The sequence below is a fragment of the Hyla sarda genome, chromosome 2 (assembly GCF_029499605.1).
Source record: "Hyla sarda isolate aHylSar1 chromosome 2, aHylSar1.hap1, whole genome shotgun sequence".
Lineage (NCBI taxonomy): Eukaryota > Metazoa > Chordata > Amphibia > Anura > Hylidae > Hyla > Hyla sarda.
The window spans coordinates 30,869,332-30,890,165 of NC_079190.1; the positions used below are offsets into that span (position 1 = coordinate 30,869,332).

General features: G+C 44.1%; 1 protein-coding gene across 4 annotated transcripts in view; it reads right to left on the reverse strand.

Annotated features, from left to right (window-relative positions):
* The window catches only part of LOC130358343 (transmembrane 4 L6 family member 1-like), a 74,707-nt gene that overhangs the window by 24,627 nt on the left and 29,246 nt on the right, over window positions 1-20,834 (reverse strand). Inside the window, exon 1 of one of the 4 annotated variants that reach the window (XM_056561484.1) lies at window positions 11,611-11,639. The exons of 2 other annotated variants lie outside the window; for them this stretch is intronic. The gene's annotated coding sequence lies outside the window, so the exon portion shown is untranslated. Of the gene's footprint in view, window positions 1-11,426; window positions 11,499-11,610; window positions 11,640-20,834 lie in introns of those variants that run through there. One more of the 4 variants, XM_056561485.1, reaches the window with a different exon arrangement.

Here is a 20,834-nt window from a genome sequence, read left to right on the forward strand (position 1 = left end):
CCGGGAGAAAGGGGTTTGTTTCTATGCAGGTCAGCCCAGAAAATGTTTCAAGTGTGGGAAGACCGGTCATATCGCGAGTGTGTGCACCCTAGTGAAGTGTAATTTATGTGGGGGGATCGGCCATGTCAGCGCCACCTGCCAGAATATCCGCTGCAACCTCTGTGGTAAGACCGGTCACTCCCACAGGGACTGTCCTGACGCCTGGCATAACATCTGTAAGGACTTCCCTGATGAGGACCTGCTGGAGGGGGCAGAGGACCTGGAGGAGGAGACGTTGGTGTCAGGGTCAGCAGTGACACAACCCGAGCCTCAGCATAACATGGGTGACACTAGAGGTGACGATATGGGTGACAATATTGGTGACACTAGTGGTGACAATATGGGTGACAATATTGGTGACACAGTGCCCGACCAGTCCCAGCCAGGAGCCACTGAGGGGAACAGGGAGGTCACTGAGCAGGTTGTGGCCATGTCTTCTTCTGCCCCAGCATCAATAAATCCGCAGAAGAGACGGAAGAAAGACAAAACCAGCCGTAAGCCTGAGGAGGGATGGACCACTGTCCAAAAACCTTCCAAAAAGAAAGTAGACCCCGGGTCAGGTGTCATGACCATCACAAATAGGTACAGTGTGTTGTCAGAGTCAGACGTTGAGGAAGAGATGGAGAGGGAGCTAAAGAGAGTGATAGATGAATTTAATGAAGACCAAGAGGGTGATCCCCCCACAAAAAAGAGACCCCCACGAGCAAAACGTCTGTCCGAATCGGACATGGAAACAGGTGGTCAGCAGGAGGGCTCGGACTCAGATCTGTGATGATGGGGGTGACATCTCTGCTTCTTCTGCTTTCCTTTGTTATGATGGCCGACTTTACCCTTAAAGTGTTCTCCAGTAATGTGAACAGTGTCAGAGTGAGGAGGACCAGACATGTCGTATATGACCATCTAAAGTCTATTGATGCTGACATCATCTTCTTACAGGAGACACGTTTAAATACTCAAGGACTGTTACGTGAGGCAGAGCGTGAATGGCAGTCTGGTCCATCCTTTTGGTCACTGGCTGTGGAACCAAGTGCCGGGGTCTCTATCCTGTTTACCACCAATGATGTAACTGTACATAGGCTGACAGAGGTATTGATGGGAAGGTGCCTAATGCTAGAAGTTACTATTCGGGGTAGAAGGCTCCGACTCATTAATATCTATGGTTCACAGACAGTGACTGAAAGGGTTAACCTTTATAATGAAGTGAAGCCATATCTCTTCACGTCTGTCCCCGTCATCTTGGCTGGAGATTTTAATGCCTCCAGAACATCTAGTGACAGAACATCTAATAGACCTCTAACACGAGACTCCAAGGTCTTAAACAACATCATTCTACAGGCCGGGTTGTCAGATGTGTTTGTGCAGGGTGGTCGGAAACCAAAATTTACCTATTTCTGTGGTGGAAGAAGTAGTCGCATAGATTTAGCTCTGGTTAGTCCCACAGAGACCATTGGTGAGAAGGATGAGAAGATCGTCCCTTATTCTGACCATCTGGCCTTATATTTTTGTCTGGGTGTCACACAGGGTCCTGAGACAGGTAGAGGGTTGTGGAGACTGAATTCCAGTCTATTAGAGGATCCTTCTGTGCAGAGACAGGTTCACTCTCTTATACAGGGTCAACTAGAGAGGGTGGACTTCTATGATGATATGGCCGACTGGTGGGAGGATGTCAAGGATGAGATCAGAACCCTCTTAAAGAGACTGTCAGTTATAAAGGGGAAGAGTAAGTATGGCCAGTATCTCAAGCTGCGGAAAGAATTGGAGTCACTATATTCGGCGGGTGGGGACCAACAAAGGATAGACCGGCTGAAATCTGAGATAAGGCAGTATCAGTACAGCAGGTATACCTCCCTGGTTCTTGAAAGGGATTATGGGTCCTTAGGGTCTCCTGATCCCTTTGAGAATTGCCGGGAGCGGGTGGCAAATAAATCTGTCACCGGTCTCACTGACTCCCAGGGTGTTTTGCAGGAATCTCGGGAGGGTATCCTGGGGGTGGTGAGATCGTACTATGCTGACTTGTTTCAGAGGAAGGTTTTGGATAGAGACAAGATGACCCAATTCTTGGAGACAACTCCGCTCCCTGATACTAATGATTTGGACTTTTCTCCTTTGACAGCAGAATTGACGGTGGCGGAGGTCAAAGAGGCCATTGATAAGTTACATCTGAAGAAGGCACCAGGTCCGGATGGGATAACAGCAGAATTCTATAAGACATTCAGAGACCTCTTGGCCCCAATCCTCGTGGATGTTTATACAAATTGTCTAGAAAGTCACCTGATGCCTCCATCCATGAGAGTGTCCTCGCTGATTCTGCTGTCGAAAGGTAAAGAGCCGAGTGACATCAAGAACTGGAGGCCAATTGCCCTCTTGAATGTCGACAGGAAGATTCTGGCAAAAATCCTGTTTTCTAGGTTAGTTTGTCTGTCCCCGGCACTGTTGGCAGGCTGTCAGTATGGCACAGTAAAAGGGCGGAACATCTCTGGGGCAGTGATCTCCATAAGGGAGATGTTTGAGAGATGTAAAGCCCTGAGGTGTGGGAGATATGTTGTGAGTCTTGACCAGGCTAAAGCCTTTGACAGAGTAGATCATGAGTATCTATGGGCCACTTTGTCAAAGTACGGTATTCCGGGACAATTCATCGATTGGCTGAAGACTTTGTATTGTGAGGCCGAGAGCTTTCCTCTGATCAATGGTTGGCAGGGTGACACCTTCAGGGTTGAGGCGGGGGTGAGACAAGGTTGCCCACTGAGCCCGCTGCTGTATGTATTTGCATTAGACCCGTTTCTGAGGTCACTGCAGGAGTGTGGTTTTCAGGGGGTGCCGGTCCCCCACTGCCTACCCCTGAGTGTTGTTGCCTACGCGGATGATGTGACTGTAGTGATATCTGAGCCTCGTGAGGTGGAGATGTTGTCTGCGGCCATCAGAAGTTACTCGGAGGCCTCAGGGTCTCTGGTCAACCTTGAGAAGAGTCAAGCTCTCTGGGTATCAGATACTGATCCAGATTTTGATCTGACCCAATTTGTGAGAGCCTCCTCCTATATTAAAATCCTAGGGGTCAAATTCGGGAGGGACGATAACGCCAAACTAAATTGGGAAGAGAAGTTGGAAGCCGGAAATGCAAAGGTTCAGCGATGGAAGAACTGGAGGCTGACCTATAGAGAAAGGGTTAAAATGTTGAAGACTTACCTGGTCCCCGTCTTTTTGTATGTCTCTGTTGTTTTTCCTTTGCCAGAATCTTTCTCTGCTCGGCTCTTTAGCCTGTTCTTCCAAATGTTCTGGGGGAACAGGTTGAACCTGATAAAAAGATGGGTCACCTACCTACAGAGGAGAGAGGGTGGGTTGGATATGCTGAATCCAAGGGTGTTCTTTGACTCCATGTTTCTAAAAGTTAATTTTGGTTGCCTGGACTCAAACAACAGCTCCCTGTGGGCGAATAGTATCAGGGACTGGATATTGCCTTTTGCAGAGTCTTGGGTGCGAGGCGGCAGTCTCAAGAGGGGGAGATGGACGCGTGACTACCTCCCCCCGTACCTGGAATACGGGCTCAGATGTCTGAAGAGATGGCGCATTGAGAAGTCCTATATAGAGAGTAAGCCAAGGAAGGATCTATACGTAAGGGTTTGTAGGGCTTTCTTCTGTTCTCCACTTGCCTTGAGGGATTGTGTGACCAGCACTTTACAAGAAAGTCTAAAGTTCCTCAATGGGAAACAACTCCCCGCAAAATTCTTTGACATAGCTTGGCTGTCGCTCCATGGGAGGCTCTTTGTCAGGGGTAACCTGAAATATCTAAGTGTCTCAGATAGGAACTGTCCTCTGGGTTGTCAGCAGGAGGAGACTATGGAGCATTTCATATCTGACTGCAGGGCCGGGAGGAGGATATGGGAAGAAGTGTCCAGTAAGCTGAACATCCCATTACTGCAGAACCTGACGTATCCTGACATCATATATGCTGTACCATCCAGTAACAGGACTGTAGACAGGGGGACAATGTACATAATTATAACAATCATTAAATATTACCATTGGCACATGAGAACTAGAGTGTCCATACACAATGAGCCATTCCATCACAACACAGCAGTAAGACAGATCATGTCCGAGCTCCAGTGGGTAAAGTCATTAGAGATACGAAGGAATCAAAATAATGGGAAATTATGGAGGAATGTCTCTTTGGTTTAACACAGATGATGTCATGTTATTTTATTACATTTTTTGTGTTTTTCCTTTTCCAGCAAATGTGGACTTTCTAAGTTTAATATTACTCTGTACATACTCTAGTTGAGTAGTCATTGTGTGTACAATGCTTGTTATTTTTGTTTTGCATTGTAAGAATTTATGTTAATTGTAATTTTGTTTGTTTTCACAATAAAAATTGCCTCCTATATACAAGAATATAACTACTATAATACTGCCTCCTATATACAAGAATATCACTACTATAATACTGCCTCCTATATACAAGAATATAACTACTTTCTTCTACGACATTCGGCAGCACAGAAGGGATATTCCCGGCCTCTTTTATTCCCAGTAGGACCGCCCACCTACAAAAAACTCAAACGAAGATTAACCAACTGGCAACAGACATACCTCATAAGTAGCCAACACACCTGCACGCAATTGTGTTTTTTTCTGTCCTCTTTTCTTCCTGGTAAGCGGTGTTTCCACACCCTGTTTTTCTGCCCACCTGTAATACCTTTCTTTTTCTTTTCTTTTTCCTTAGGTTCTGTAAAGAATGGTTTTTAATTAACACCAGTGTCCCAGCAGTTTGTCTGAGGGCCAATGTGGGAAACCCTGGCCTACCTGGTGTCCTGCCATCCTTACTGGCCCATGTGGGTGACCCGGGTGAGGGTAAGAGGCCTGGTGGCTAAGGCAGAGATGTTATGCCCCCTTCTTTAGATCCAGGATGTTGGGGAGAGCCTGGGGTGCTTTCCCCCGTATAGGCTTCATAACAGGAGGTGTTGGTGCGCTGCTGGGTGTGCGGTCCCCCCTTCGTGCAGCTGGTGCCGGGAGTTGCGAGTGTTCCCTCCCCCTTCGTCCCCCCTGCGGTCCGGTAAGTATACCTTTTTTTCTCCTGCAGCCCGCCTGGATGTCCTTCTGCGGCCGCGCCGTGGATCGTAATGACAGCGCGCGTGCGCAGGAGCTGGGTCGCGCCGGAAGTGACGAGTTTCCCGGCGTGACCGGAAGTCGGGCTGTACGGAGTCGGCGGGGAGGAAGGACATTTAAACAGGCAAGAAGCCGGCGTTCGGTCTCCTGGAACGGAGGCAGCCGGACTTCTTGCCTGTAAAGGTAAGTGTGCACACTGTTACCAATGACGATGTTCTGATGCACACTGTCACCAATGATTTATTTTATGGCACACTGTCACCAATGATGACTGAGGCACACTGGCACCAATGATGATATTAAGCTCTCTGACACCTATGTTTTGTAGGTGCTCACACCTATGAGTTGTGCCCTCTGACACCAATGATGATCAGGGGCACACTGACACCAATTATGGTTAGGTGCACACTGGCACCAATGCTTATCGCACCATTTAACTGCTGGACACTATTATTTTAGCCTGTACTTACACTGAAGTAACCTGACTGCACTAATCTTTGGTTAGGACATCAGTATGATCTGTGTACACTGATTTGATGCCTGTTTTTGGGTACTCTAGCACTGTCTATGTGAATTAACCCCTTAGAGGTCAGGCTGCAGAGTCTATGTTTTGCTGTACAGAAGGTTTTTAGCCCTAGTAGAGCGTACTTCTTGTGAGGGGGTCTGTCTTGGACGTTGACGTGGTGTTTGGCTTACTCCCTCTGTCTGTATTCCTTCCAGATGTCGAGCCTTTCTACCCCTAGGAAAAGGAAGTCAAAGTCTAAACACAGACTCTGCGTCTCCTGCGAGCAACCGTTGCCTGAGGATCAGAGGGGTGATCTGTGTAGTACCTGCAAGCATCATTTAAGGAAGAAGCCCGCTGGACACAAGTCTCTATGCGTGAGTTGCCTTCAACCTTTACCCCCTAATGCCAGTTCTACTGTGTGTAAGAAGTGTTCTGAGCCTCAGGAGACTGCCGACTTCCTTCAGGAGGCGAAAGGTTTTTTCTCTTGGTTCAAGGAGAGTTTCGGCTCCACCTCTGAGCAGGCCGCTAAGAAATGTAAGCTAAAAGAGAAGAGGCAGTTAGTTGTTAAATCCCCTTCACCGCCTATCACTACTGACACCTCCAGTGGTTCAGAGTCGGATTCAGAGGAAGTCGTTTCTGAAGACTACTATCTCTTCAGGAAAGAGTTTGCTGATAAACTAGTGATTGCAGTGAAGGACATTGTTGAATCATCTAAGGAGAAGGTGGCAGCTCAGGATAAGAATAGTCTTTATTATTTTCCAAAGAAGGTGTCCAATGTTTTTGCAGCTCATCCGGTGTTAAAGACAGTGATGGAAAAGGAGTGGAAGAAGCCGGAACACAGGTTAGAATTGGGGTCCAGGTTTCGTTCAGTTTACAAGCTGGATCCAAATGATTCAGAGAAGTGGGAGAACCCAGCCTTATCCGCAGTACCAGTTGCTCGGGCCTTAAGAGTCTGGCTCAGTCAGTTGAGCAGGGACATAGAAGAAGGAGTTCCCAGAAGGGAGCTACTGGAGGAGGTCGCCACCCTGAAGGTAGCAGCGGAATTTTCCTGTGATTTCCCGCTAGATATAACCAGAGTCTGCTCTAAGAATCTTGCAGTTTTAAATTCTGCCAGAAGAATTGTTTTTCTTAAGCCTTGGCCGGGTGAGACCTCTTCAAAGATTAATTTTTGTGCCCTTCCCTTCGAGCCGGGTTTCCTGATAGGCTCCCAGTTAGAGGATATTTTAGCTCCAGGCAAGGAGACGAAGGAGTTAAAATTTCCTTTCTCAGAAAAGAAGAAGTCCTTTCGTCCCTTCAGGGTCAGGAGGTCTTTTTATAAGAGAAGATCCTTTCAGGACAGAAGATCCACTCGTCGTTTCCAGAACAGCAACAAAAGAGGGAAGCAGACGCAGTCCAAACAACCCAGGTCAGAGTTCTGACGCCAGGCTCCGGGATACCGTAGGAGGCAGGCTGCTGAGACATCAAGCAGCCTGGCAGAAGATTACAACAGACAGCTGGGTCTTAGAAATTATCTCTATAGGTTACAGCCTAAATTTCCTGGAGTGTCCTCCAGAAAAGTTTCTCTTGAACAAGAGCGATGGGGTTATGCAGTCTCTCCTACAGGAATTCTTGATGAAGGATGCCCTGGAGCCAGTTCCGGTGAACCAACTAGGCCAGGGGGTGTACTCCCCGATCTTTCCTGTCCCAAAGCCAGGCGGCAGATGGAGGCTCATAATCGACTTGCGATACCTAAATCGATTTTTAAAAAGAGAAAAGTTCCGCATGGACAACATAAAATCCGCCACCACTTTACTCCAGAAGGACGACTGGATGATTACCTTAGATCTCATGGACGCCTATTTACATGTCCCGATAAACCTCGAGTCAAGAAAATACCTCAGACTCTCAGTCGTCCATCATGGAAAGGTGGAACATTTTCAATTCCGCGCTTTACCCTTCGGCCTGTCTTCATCCCCAAGAGTATTCACGAAGGTAGCAGTAGTCATTGTAGCAGCCCTAAGACTACAGGGAGTCCAGATCGTGCCTTATTTAGACGATTGGCTGCTCGTTGCAACGTCTCAAGATCTTCTACTACATCATCTGCAGAGGACTCTGAATCTCCTCCAAGAGTGCGGTTTTCTTCTCAACAAAGAAAAATCAGACCTCGTGCCTGCAAGACGGAAGAAATTCCTAGGTCTGATTTTGGATTCGTCCGCCGAGAGAGTCCTCCTGACAGTGGACAAACAGATGAAGATTATACAATCTGTCACAGATCTGATTCAGACGCCGGTGATGCAGATAAGAACAGCGATGAAAGTTTTAGGACTGATGACTGCTGCCATAGAGGCAGTACCATGGGCCAAGGCCCACATGAGAGAACTCCAGACAGAGATCTTGCAGGAATGGGATCGTCGTCCAGAAAACCTTTCAGCCCCGCTGTGTCTCTCACCTCACACACGATCAACTCTTCACTGGTGGTTAGACAAGGAGAATTTGTCACGAGGCAACTGCTTCAGACTACAAGATCAGTCTATAATTACAACAGACGCCTCAAAGTTCGGCTGGGGAGCGCATTACAACGGTCAGTGGATCCAAAAATCCTGGTCTCCAAGAGAAAGACTGTTCTCCTCAAACCTGAGGGAGCTAAGAGCAAGAAGATTAGCAGTGATGCATTTTACTCCCCTTGTCAAGGACACTCCAGTGCTGGTCCAGTCGGACAACTCAGTCTCAGTACATTACTTGCGGAAACAAGGTGGAACAAGGTCTCAGGCTCTGCAAAACGAGTGCAGCATGCTCATGAACTGGGCCGAACACCATCTCGCCTCGCTCTCGGCGATCCACATAAAAGGGGAGCTGAACTACCAGGCAGATTTCCTGAGCAGGTACACCTTGAACCCCAACGAGTGGGAGCTGAACCCGAAGTACTTCTCCCAAATCATTCTGAGGTGGGGATGTCCCCAATGGGACCTCATGGCTACCCGACAGAACAGGAAGTTGATGAAGTTCTGTTCCTTGTACAAGATAGATCAACCAGATCATCTGGATGCTCTGACCATGAGCTGGAGGGGGCTTCATGTATATCTGTTTCCTCCAATCCCTCTCATGAGCCATGTCTTGAACAAGATCATCCTGGACAGACCGACAGTACTACTTATAGCCCCGTTCTGGCCTCGCAGGGATTGGTTCCCGCTTCTGCTTCGACTGTCAGAAGGCAATTTCTGGAAGTTCCCTCTACACGAAGATCTACTTCTCCAGAGAGGTTTTTTCCATCAACATCTAGAGCGCTTACATCTGACTGTGTGGAGTTTGAAAGGAGAAAATTTAGAGACAGCGGCCTGTCTGAAGAAGTCATAGACACTCTTCTATCAGCTCGCAAGCCATCTACTAACCAGCTATACTCCAGAGTATGGAGAAGATTTTTATCATGGAAGGGTGAGAAAGGGGACCCAGAGATCTCGCTTCCATTGGTGCTGCAATTCTTGCAGGACGGCTATTTGAAAGGTTTGAAGCCCAATACACTCAGAGTTTTATGTAACAGCTATTAACTCTTTTACAGATGGTCGATTTGCCAACCAACCCTTGATCTCCAGATTCTTTAAAGCTCTAAAGAACCTTAGACCGACTGTCAAGACTCCAATTGCCACTTGGGACTTGCCACTAGTCCTGAAGAGTCTCACAGGGGCACCCTTCGACCCGATCGCTGAAGCGGATATCAAGTGGGTCTCTTGCAAAGCCTTGTTCTTGGTGGCAGTCACGTCTGCTAAACGTCTTGGAGAATTACAGACCCTGTCTTCCAAGTCTCCCTACATCAAGTTCACACAGAGTGGAGTTCTGCTCAGGACTGTTCCCTCCTTTGTTCCCAAGGTCGCTTCAGAAGTCAACGTCAACAGAGAAGTTTTTTTGCCAAATTTTTGTCCCCCTGAAGATGAAGATAATCTTCAATCTCTAGATGTGAATAACACTCTGTTAAACTATCTCTCCAGAGTAGAAGGGTTCCGTAGGGACGAAAATTTATTTGTACAGTTTGGAGGACCAAGAAAGGGGTGTAAAGCGGCAAAGGATACACTGGCAAGATGGATAAAATCCACAATCATAGAAGCTTACAGGTTGGAGAATTTAGAGCCGCCTTTTCCTTTGAAAGCCCATTCAACTCATGCTACGGCGACTTCGTGGGCTGAGAGAGCGCAAGTGCCGCTGAATGACATCTGCAACGCTGCTTCGTGGTCAACTTCATCCACATTTATCAAGCATTATCGGCTCGACATCCAGGCACAGAGTCCAGCCTTCAGTTTGGGGGTTTTGTCTGCTGCATTACAAGATTGAACCCCCCCTTTTTGTTGTTGTTAGCTGCTAGCGAGCATCCCTTCTGTGCTGCCAAATGGCGTAGAAGAAAGTGAAAATTGTATACTTACCTTAATTTTGCTTTCTTCAAGACAGAGGCAGCACATATAACCCTCCCAATAAATTTAATTTGTGCAACCAGAAAAGAGTCTAGTCATTTACACAATTGCGTGCAGGTGTGTTGGCTACTTATGAGGTATGTCTGTTGCCAGTTGGTTAATCTTCGTTTGAGTTTTTTGTAGGTGGGCGGTCCTACTGGGAATAAAAGAGGCCGGGAATATCCCTTCTGTGCTGCCTTCTGTCTTGAAGAAAGCAAAATTACGGTAAGTATACAATTTTCACTATAATATTGCTCCTATCTACAAGAATATAACTTCTATAATACTGCTCCTATGTACAATATAACTACTATAATACTGCTCCTATATACAAGAATGTAACTACTATAATACTGCTCCTATATACAAGAATATAACTACTATAATACTGCTCCTATATACAAGAATATAACTACTATAATACTGCCTCCTATATACAAGAATATCACTACTATAATACTTCTCCTTTATACAAGAATATAACTGCTATAAATGTACAACACAAATAGAGAAACATGGCCGCACATCCACTAATTGTATTTTAATCTACTTGCTTCTCAGCATAATTGAAAAAACGAACAGGTTGTTAGTATACATTTTGATCAAAAAGTGCAAGCCCACTATACAGTACTACAGTATAATACTGTTCCTAGTGGAGTAGAAAACATAAGATGAACTATTATTTCATTATTCTAATTATTGTGAGTTTGTTTTTATTAAAGGGGTTATCCAGGGAATTTTATATATATATATATATATATATATATATATATATATATATATATATATATCAACTGGCTCCAGAAAGTTAAACAGATTTGTAAATTACTTCTATAAAAAAACTTAATCCTTTCAGTACTTATGAGCTTCTGTAGTTTAGGTTGTTCTTTTCTGTCTAAGTAATCTCTGATGACACGTGTATCGGGAACCGCCCAGTTTAGAAGAGGTTTGCTATGGGAATTTGCTTCTAAACTGGGCGGTTCCCGAGACACATGTCATCAGAGAGCACTTAGACAGAAAAGAACAACCATAACTTCAGAAGCTCATAAGTACTGAAGGGATTAAGATTTTTTTAATAGAAGTAATTTACAAATCTGTTTAACTTTCTGGAGCCAGTTGATATATATATAAAAAAGTTTTTTCCTGGAATACCCCTTTAAGTTTTGAAGAAATGAAACATTCTAAAAGTGAGGACATTCCTGATCTCAGAGCCCAGATGGCAGACACGTGTTTTGCATTATAGAAATGTTTTTTCAGCTTACCTGATTTAAATTTCTTTATTGATTTTTCATTTAGTAACACCATAATACATACAATATAACAAGACACAAGCAAAACAAACAAAACAAATCAGCACGCACCTAACTACATTCACTGTTTTTTCAGCTTGTCGGTTTCAGCTCTTCCACATGTTCTGATCATTTATGTGACGGAGAATAATGAACTGTGTTTACCTTACATGATTGGACAGTGAATGTTGGAAATGTTTTTGTGGTCTTATAAATAAATAATATCTTTTTTTTTTATAATAATATATTTTATTACCTATATTATAAAATAATCTTGAAATGTTGCAGTTTTCATTCTAACCACTAGGCTTAAACCCAAGATGAGACTTTCTGTCCTGTACAGATCATTTCCCAGCAATTTCTTTCTTCTCAGCACAGACAGGTGTACTGTGAAAGGTGACACCAGTAAAAAGATACACACAATAGCTGCTGTTCATAGATCAGCCTCCCCCTCCCTGTAGAATGACCTCTGGAAAAGTCACAGAGAATGCTCAGTATCGTTTCCAAATCATCTGAATGGGATAGGTCCTGTCCATTGTTGTCTATGGTTCCTGCTGGAAGACATGTCATTAAATGCTGCTAAAACAGCTCAGGCAAGATGGCAGCCCCCGTATAATAGTACAAAAAAAGTGAAATTAACAAAATTACAACATGAAAATAGAAACTGATAAAAAAAAGAGTATCTTTCAGTATTGGACTCTCTATGGGTGATACAGTCTCTTTAAAGGGGTGTTCCAACTCTAGACATCTTATCTCCTATCTAAAGGATAGGGGATAAGATGTCTGATGGCAGGGGCCCAGCTGCTGGAACCCCCCCACGATCTTCGTGTAGCACCTGCATTCTGAAAGTCATTTTCAGAACGCTGGGTTAGGGCAGCCGTGGTCATGTCATGGCACCATGCCCCCTCATAACATCATGCCACGCTCCCTCCATTCATGTCTATGGGAGGGGGTGTGATGGCCGTCAGGCCCCCTCCCATAGATATGAATGGAGGGGGAGTGTCGTGATGTCGTGAGGGGGGCATAGCCTGATCACGGCTCTTCATGGCTGCCCAAACCCAGCATTCTGAACATAATGTTCAGAACGCCGGGTGTCTGCACAGAGATCGTGGAGGGTCCCAGTGGCCGGACCCCTGCAATCAGACATCTTATCCCCTATCCTTTGGATAGGAGATAAGATAATCAACGGAGTACCTCATTAAGAAGTTAAGTATGTATTTTTCCTACTACAGTGGTATCTCAAGTTACAATATTAATTGGTTCTGGGACGACCATTGTATGTTGAAACCATTGTATGTTGAGACCATAACGCTATGGAAACCTGGTAATTGGTAAAGGCACCAAAATGTCATCCAAAAATAGGAAAAAGTGAGAATTAAAGAAAAATAAGTAGATTACTAATATAGATAAAGCAAATCCTTACATATAAAAGTAATAAAGATCTGCTGGGAGCTGTAAATCACTGTCTATGTCAGGGTTTCCCAAGCAGGGAGCCTCCAGCTGTTGCAAAACTACAACTCCCAGCATGCCCGGACAGCCAAAGGCTGTCCGGGCATGCTGGGAGTTGTAGTTTTGCAACAGCTGGGGCACCCTGCTTGGGAAGCACTGGTCTATGTAGAGGACAGGAGCTTCTTTGGGGTCCTGTACAGAACATGCAATGTCCTAAAAAAAAGTAACATGGAGCCGCCCTCACCTGGTGTCCAAAGGAGCAGCTAACCCTGGCCCAAAGAGTAGTACAGAACATGTAATACCACCCTGTACTGTAGGGGGCGCTACCAGACACCAGTCAGTGCATACACTTCAGTAATACAGGGGTTTTACCAGTGAATGCCCATTCTGATTGGTCAGTTCATTGACAAGTTTCACAGATCTGGACTGTCTGCACATTGTATGTTGAGTCTGGTTTCAAGTTACAATGGTCCAGAAAAGACCATTGTATGTTGACACTATTGTATGTTGAGGCCATTGTAATTTGAGGGATCACTGTACACCTACCACAAATGTAAAAAAGGTTTTTATCTCGAAAACCCACATTACATATTACGTGGTCTCCACTGCTATTTGAAATTCTCTTTTTTAGCCATTTTTGTTTACAGACAATTACTACCATTTTGTTTTCTAAATTAAAAAAACAAGAAAAAAATCGCTCTGTTTTAGGGTATGTTCACAATCGGAATCCATGTGGAATTCTAGAGAATGGGATTCTGCTGCTGCAAAATTTCCACCCCAAATGTTTAGTCAAATGTTTTCCATGCCGACATTCCACACATTTTCCGTCATGTGAAACTGGCCTTATAGGTGGTGTCAATATGCCCTAATAGGGTGAAACCCCTTTAATAAAAACTAAATTGGGGGCATCCTATATGTCTAGAGGAAAGAAGGTTTCACCATCATCACAGAACTTGCATGTAGCCCATAGGTCAAAAGAAGACAAGCTCACAGTTTTGTCTACTAATGCTCGCAGTTTAGGGAATAAGATCAATGAACTTGGCTCAATAATGACACCTGAGAATGTACAGTAGATTTAGTGGCTGTTACTGAGACATGGTTCAGTGAAAGTAATGACTGGGATGTATCAATACCACTCTATATAGGAAAGACCCTGGTGGCCCTGTAGGTGAAAGATAGCATAAAATCTAACCTAATTCAAGTTAGTGAGATGAACTTAGAGTCAGTTTGGGTTACATTGCAGTTTGGTAATCAGACAGTAACTCGTGAAGGTGTGATTTATAGACCTCCTGGCCAAGTAAAGCAAATAGATGTTCTAATTGAGGAAATAGCTAAAATGACATTGAAAGGGGAAGTTATCATTATGGGAGACTTTAATCTTTCTGATGTGAACTGGAAAACCAAAATAGCTAGTTCTGCCAGGAGTACAGGTATTATAAATTCCCTATTGGGATTATCACTACAACAAGTGGTTAAAGAGCCAACCCAGAAGGAGGCCATTTTAGAGTTAGTATTCACAAAAGGGGATCCGGTATCTCACATAACTGTAGGTGAAAGCTTGGGACCTACTGATCACCAGTCCCTATCAGACTGGAACAGTCTCAATGGAGTCGAGGAGAAATGGGACTACTTAAAAGTTGCACTATTAAAGGCAACGGATAGTTGTGTTAGGCTTTTTAGTAAAAGCAAAAAAAAAAAGAAAGAGACCACTGTGTTACTCTGATGAAGTGGCCAAAATTATAAAAATCTAAAAGCTAGCATTCAGTAATTATAAAAAAAAACCACAAAGCAATGATGGGAAAATCTATAAGATTAGGCAGAAAGAGGCAAAGCAAGTTATATGAGCTTCTTAAGCGCAGGCAGAAGAAAAATTAGCTCAGTCTGTGAAGAAAGGATATAAGACATTCTTCAGATATATAAATGAAAAAAAGAAATTAAAACAATGAAAAACTAAGTTAAAAACAGAGGAAGGAAGGTATGTAGAAGAGAATAAAGGGCTAGCTGACTGCCTCAAAAAATATTTCTGTTCAGTTTTTACGGAAGAAAATGAAGGAAAAGGACCTCAGTTATAGAGAAAGATTAATAAATCATTTGATGCATTTGTCTTTACAGGGGAAGAGGTTCTACGTTTGTTATCTAAGGTGAAGACAAAAAGTCACAGGGGCCTGATGAGATATACCCAAAATTATTAAAAGAGCTTAGCGGTGAACTAGCAAAACCGTTAACAGATTTATTTAACCAATCACTGGTAACACGAGTCGTCCCGGAAGATTGGGAATTAGCAAATGTTGTCCCTATTCATAAGAAAGGTGGGAGAGAGGAATCAGGCAAATATAAGCTAGTAAGCCTGACATCAATATTGGGGAAATTAATGGAAATCCTACTAAAGGATAGGATTGTGGAACATCTAAAATCCCATGGATTCCAAGATAAAAAATAACATGGCTTTACTTCAGGGAGATCATGTCAAACAAATCTTATAGATTTTTTTTGACTGGGTGACTAAAATAATAGATGGGGAGGGGCAGTTGACATTGCATATCTAGATTTTAGTAAGGCTTTTGACACTGTCCCATATAGAAAACGTATCAATAAACTATAGTCATTGAGCTTGGACTCCAATATTGTTGAGTGGATTAGGCAGTGGCTGAGGGACAGACAAAAGAGGGTTGTAGTCAATGGAGAATATTCAGAGCAAGGTCTTGTCACCAGTGGGGACCTCAGGGATTTGTACTGGGACCCATTTTGTTTAATATCTTTATCAGTGATATTGCCGAAGGTCTCGATGGTAAGGTCTTGGTCTGTTTGCTGATGACTCAAAGATTAGTAACATGGTTGATGTTCCTGGAGGGATCCGCCAAATGTAAAAGGATTTAGGTAAACTAAAGGAATGGTCAGAACTCTGGCAACTAAATTTTAATGTGGATAAGTGCAAGATAATGCACCAGGGGCTTAAAAACCCTTGGGCAGTATGTAGAATATGTGATACAGTCCTGACCTCAGTATCTGAGGAAAGTAATTTAGGGTTCATTATTTCAGAAGACTTAAAAATAAGCAGACAATGTCAAAGAGCAACAGAAAATGCTAGCAGGATGCTTGGGTGTATAGGGAGAGGTATAAGCAGTAGAGAGGGAAGTGCTCATGGGTGTATAGGGAGAGGTATTAGCAGTAGATAGGGAAGTGCTCATGGGTGTATAGGGAGAGGGATTAACAGTAGAGAGGGAAGTGTTCATGCTGCTGTACAGAGCACTGGAGTCCGTATCTTCAGAAGGATATAGCTATTTTGGAGAGAGTTCAGAGAAGATACTAAACTAGTACATGGACTACAGGATAAAACTTACCAAAAAAGGTTAAAGGACCTTAACATGTATAGAAGTGTGGTGTCCCATGGTTTTGGACTGTCTCGGGCAGCTGGGCAGCACAAGGCGTTGAGCCCACTAAAGTTCTGTTGTTGGATTAATTATGTATGTACTGTAATATCAGAGTAATATATTTTCCTGAATTCATTTCATTATTGTTATATGTACTGTATATACTAGGGACGTGCACAGACATTTTGGGGGGAGGGCTCAAGTAGAAAAAAAGGGCACTTGGGGTAATGGACCTCTGGCAGTCACTTCAGCTGAATGGAGTCCCAATCAGTAAGGGCATTATAGGGTAAGTATGTTAAAAGGACAGGGGCACAAGCCTCCTTTTGAATCTATGCGTGCACGTCCTTGGTATATACTGTATGTTTTATATGTTATTGTAGCCTCTTTGTTCCTTTTACTGTTGGCACTGAGCCAAGTGCGGATCCGAGCACCACAGTGTGGAAGAAGATCTCCCAATCTTCTAAGGTGAGAGACAATTTGTCCTCAGGTGAACGCAGAGCCCTGAAGGAGCTCTCATCAAACAACGACATAATTATAAAAATTTTGGATACTGTTACGTATAAAAAAATGTATGTCGACCAAGTCTGTGAAATGCCATCTGATCATGCAGTTTACGCCTCATTAGACTCAGTTCCAACTCCGAAATTTCAGCCTGAACTAGTTCAATTATTAATAGAAGGTATAGCAGTGGGCATTATATCTGAGAGATACAGAGATTTTCTGTTTGTGGAAGAACCCATCATTCCAGTATTATGTCTTGCCAAAAACACAAAAGGGCATCAACGGGAGATTCATTGATGACCTCCTCCTAATTTTGGAGGGGGGAGAATCTCCCGTACCACTGTTTCTTGAATATATTAATGGAAATCCATATAACTTAAAATTCACATACCAAATGGACACAACAAACATGGTATTTTTGGATTTAGCATTGAAGGGCAAACATGGGGAATTATATTTGTAGCTACCTGTCACAAACCCATTTCAGGGAATACAGTGTTAAGGGCAAACAGTAATCATCCTCCCCACACAGTACGTGCCATCCCAGTGGGGGAACTTACACGTTTAAGGGTGCGTTCCCACAGGGCGTATACGCAGCGCATTTGACGCTGCGCAAAATTTACGGCAGCAGCAGGAAATACGCTGCGTATTCCTTGCTCACTATACACACAGGGCTTTCCGGCGGCAGCCCTATGTGTGCAGTGAGTTTTGGATGCGGGGCCGTGTGCAGGCGTGTCTGTGACGTGCGGCTCCGCCTCCAAAACTCACTGCACACATAGGGCTGCCGCCGGAAAGCCCTGTGTGTATAGTGAGCAAGGAATACGCAGCGTATTTCCTGCTGCTGCCGTAAATTTTGCGCAGCGTCAAATACGCTGCGTATACGCCCTGTGGGAACGCACCCTAAAAAAGGAATTGCTCCGATCCAATTGTGTACAATTCCCAAGCCGATGATCTAACTAAAAGACTGAAAGAAAGGGGTTACTCCTCACACATTTTAGCAAGAGCTGAAAGGGTAGTGTCCAAGAAAGATTGGAGCAACCTCATTCATCCTACCATGAAAACCAAAACATTCATTGAGAAACCCACCTTAGCTCTCACGTACTCCCCACATTTCAATCAAATCAAAAATGTAGTATTAAAACATTTGCACTTTCTCCGACAGGATAATATCCTGTCTAGGATTTAGCAAAAGGGTTGTCATGTAGTTTCAAAAAGAGCCCTCTCATTGGGTAATCATTTATCCCCAAGCGTAGTGAACACATCACATTCTCATCCTACAAATTGGATGTCTCAAAAATGTTTTTTTAAATGTGGGCACAAAGTTTGCCGCACATTTAATTATGTAAAACCTACTTGTGAGTTTGAAAATGCTGAAGGCACAAAAAAATATTGTATTAAGGAGTACATGAGTTGTAATTACCACAATGTGGTGTACATTATTGAGTATACCCAGTGCAATCTCAAGCATGTTGGCTATACCACTCGTGCCTTACAGCACATAAATGATATTGACAATACCAATGAATGAAGTAAGTCAGCGGCGTCCCAGCATTTTCAAACAATTCATAACGGTAATGTTTTCGTTTTTAGAATATATGGAATTGAACATTTAAACATTGGTGTACGTAAGGGTGCATCAGGAGGAAGTTGGCCGACAGGGAAAAATATTGGCAGTTCACTTTCATGCGCCTTTCAGCATGAATGTCCGGAGAGAACTACTATTCCATTACTAAAATAATTCTCTACTTTTTGTATTTTGGTTTCATGCTTATTTCGGTTTGATAAGTATTGCCGCAAGTATTGTTATACTAAATCATTGCTATGCATGCAAGTTTGTGAACAATGGGGGAGATGTATCAATGTTGTTGTTGGTAGACGTTTTTTGTAGATCATTTTGTTTGGTCTAAATTTGGAGCAAGCCCCATGATAAATTTCGTGCAATGGTCTAAATCTCCACAAAGTTCTATTTGTAGACCTGTTCTACACCTCAAAGGAATAGTGGTGTTTCCTGGACGCTGGGCTTTTGTTCTATTGTTTTTCAGGATTCCACTGAGGTTTTTTTTTTGTCCACCAGCAAAAACGCCTGAAAAACGGTCCCAGCTTTTCCTGCATTTTGGTAATTTTTCTTGGGGGAGATTTATCAAAAACTGTACAGAGGAAGAGTAGTGCAGTTGCCCATGGCAACCAATCAGATTGCTTCTTTACAAAAATGAAAGGAGCAATCTGATAGGTTGCTATGGGCAACTGCACCGCTCTTCCTCTACATAGGTTTTGATTAATCTCCCCCCTTGTGTTTTTTCTTGCATTTTTGCTGGTGTGCGGAAACAAACATTTTTGTACCCTGTGTGCATTTTTTTCACTGCAGGTACTACTCCATGGGTCGGATGCAGAGCGCCCGCCCCACGGAGTGTAAGGAGGTAAGGAGTGATGTATAGCATATACATATACAGGGTGCAGAGCATCACTACTTACCTCCGCCCACTGTATAGTATACAGGGGGCATAGTGTATCCATGTATACTATACAGGAGCCCAGCAAGGAAAGAGTTAACCCACACTGCAGTTCTGAGTTAAATCTTTGTGCGCTCTCCTGTATATACCGCCATCTATAGATGACTGTATATACAGGATACAGTAGGCAGACAAGAACAATTGGAGGCTCCCTGTTACACACTGCAGTATGGGCGCACTCACCAGGTGAGATCACAAATGATGTCCTAACCTTTTTTTTTCTCATTTCAGATACGTGAATGGGGAGGACTACGTCAGATTCAGTGTATTGCGATGATGACCAGCTTTTTTTTTATGTCAATAAAAGGTTTAATGAGGGCTGTGTGGGGAGTGTTTTTTTTTTTTAAATACATTTTTTTTTCAATGCCGGGCTTAGCGTTAGCCACAAAAACAGCTAGCGCTAACCCCAATTATTACCCCGTTACCCACCGCCACAGGGTTGCCGGGAAGAGCCAGTACCAACAGGCCTGGAGTGTCAAAAATAGCGCTCCTGGCTGGGGTTATTTAGGTTGGGGAGAGCCAGTAACAATGGTCCTCGCCCACCCTGGTAACGTCAGGCTGTTGCTGATTGGTTGGTATCTGACTGACACTGAAAATATGGGGAACCACACACTTTTTTTTATTACAAAAAAAAACAACACATAGGCTTCCCCATATTTTCAGTGTCAATCAGACACCAACCAATCGGCAACAGCCTGACATTACCAGGATGGGCGAGGACCATTGTTACTGGCCCTCCCCAGCCTAAATAACCCCAGCCTGTTACCGCCTAGGCCAAGGAGCGCTATTTTTGATGCTCCGGGCCTGTTGGTAACGGCTCTTCCCGGCACCCCTGTGGCGGTTAGTACCGGGGTAATAATTGGGGGTTAGCGCTAGCTGTTTTCGGGGCTAACGCTAAGCCCAGCTTAGTAATAGATTCCGTCTACAAGACGGCTTCCACTACTAAGCCTGAAATTTCAATTATAAAAAACACAACACATGAAATAAAAAATGGATTTAAAAAAACACTCCCCCACAGCCCTCGTTAACCCTTTCATTGACATAAAAAAAATGCTAGTCATCGTCACACTCCACCGAATCTCAGGTAGTCCTCTGCATTCACTTATCTGAAATGACATTTTTGGCGCTCTCCCCTGGGTAGAGCGCACATAATGCAGTGTGTTCCTAAAGAGGGAGCCTCCAATTGTTGCTAAACTACAACTCCCATCATGGGGGCTGTAGGTAAACAACAGCTGGAGTCTCCCTGTTTGGGAACACACTGCCAAAAAGGCTCTGTTCCCATTATGCAAAACGCATAATGAGAACAGAGTGTCACGATTCGGCTACGGGTTGTGGATCCGCTGTGTCAGCGAGGGATTGGCGTGGACCGTGCTAGTGGACCGGTTCTAAGAGGCTACTGGTTTTCACCAGAGCCCGCCGCAAAGCGGGATGGTCTTGCTGCGGCAGTAGCAACCAGGTCGTATCCACTAGCAACGGCTCAACCTCGCTGACTGCTGAGAAGGCGAGGGACAGAAGGACTAGGCAGAGGCAAGGTCAGACGTAGCAGAAGGTCGGGGGCAGGCGGCAAGGTTCGTAGTCAGGATGGATAGCAGAAGTTCAGGTACACAGGCTTTGGACACACTAAACGCTTTCACTGGCACAAGGCAACA